Here is a 1,263-nt window from a genome sequence, read left to right on the forward strand (position 1 = left end):
TGAGGGTTTCTTCTGGATCGGCAGATTAGAGGGGTTTGTTGGTTTTGGTAATGCAATTTTATTATGTGATGATACTCAACTTGTTTGCGTGAGTAGAAATTCTGTGAATGCTAAACTTTGAGGTTTCTTCATGCACGCAACAATTTGGAGTCGTTTACCTTGACTTGCTAACACGCTAGTAGACCGAGCAAAACTACATTTTTGTCAACCATGGACGACAATCATCTGAGTAGTTGTGATCATTCACAAAGGATTTTGTGGCTGCTTGGTCACTATGATTGAACTAAATGAATTCTTTTGTGTTGTAGCAGAAATGTTTGAATTGATCACAAGTTGTAGCAGGAAAATCCAATAGGAAAAGGGTACGGAGATAGGAGGTGCTCTTGCTTGACTTTGTATCCTGTTATTTCGGCCATAGATTGACTAAATTAAAGGTCACAATTAGGCTTGGAATCCTACACATGGTCTGTTGCTGTGGAGTAGAATTATAATGAAGCATCCTGGTTGTTAGCCATTAGTAACACGCAATAACATCTAAAAAGATTTAGTAGTTTCTGTTCAAGATATACTAGAAGCTAAGGAGATTAATTTAATTAGGTAAATAATTAATAACTAAGTTATTAATTGATTAAATTGGATTATTTTAAGTTAGTTAATTAACAAGTTATGTGTGGAATAGAGTTAATTGGAGTTTAATTGGGTTGTAACTAACCTTATAATCGGTTAGGATTTTATTTGATTGGAAAATTTATATATTATTGTATTTAGGAATGTTGATTATTCTAATTACAGGACACTGAACCGGATTTCTAGATGGAGGTTTTTTTTTGCTGATACGGACTACTTTCGAAAGGCGGGTATCTCGACTTATCTTTTAGATATGTCATTTTGAGGTGTATAGTTTTGCTCTAACTAGTAGTAATTTTATGCTTTTATATCTGCCCTGGTATGTTACTACTTATTTCATATTGTATATCATTTTTATCTGATACCTGTTTAGGTTCTATATCTTCTTTTGAATGAAGATGCTTGTACATGCATCCACATAATCTGAATTGATATGTAATTTACAGATGTCACAACTTATGTAACGCCCGCCCTTACGTGGCTTAGACGGACGTTACAATTACTTTACTTTCATTCATTCATGCATATGAATCATGAGCATTGCAGCGGAACTTAAAACTTTTGTACATACATTGTTGTATTCATATGCAATATGAAAACTTTACTATAAACCTTTCTAATTCCGAATATAGAAAG

This window comes from Curcuma longa, chromosome 15 (genome assembly GCF_044706935.1).
Source record: "Curcuma longa cultivar G26 ecotype Majalengka, Jawa Barat chromosome 15, ITB_CL_G26_1.1, whole genome shotgun sequence".
In the NCBI taxonomy this organism is placed as follows: Eukaryota; Viridiplantae; Streptophyta; class Magnoliopsida; order Zingiberales; family Zingiberaceae; genus Curcuma; species Curcuma longa.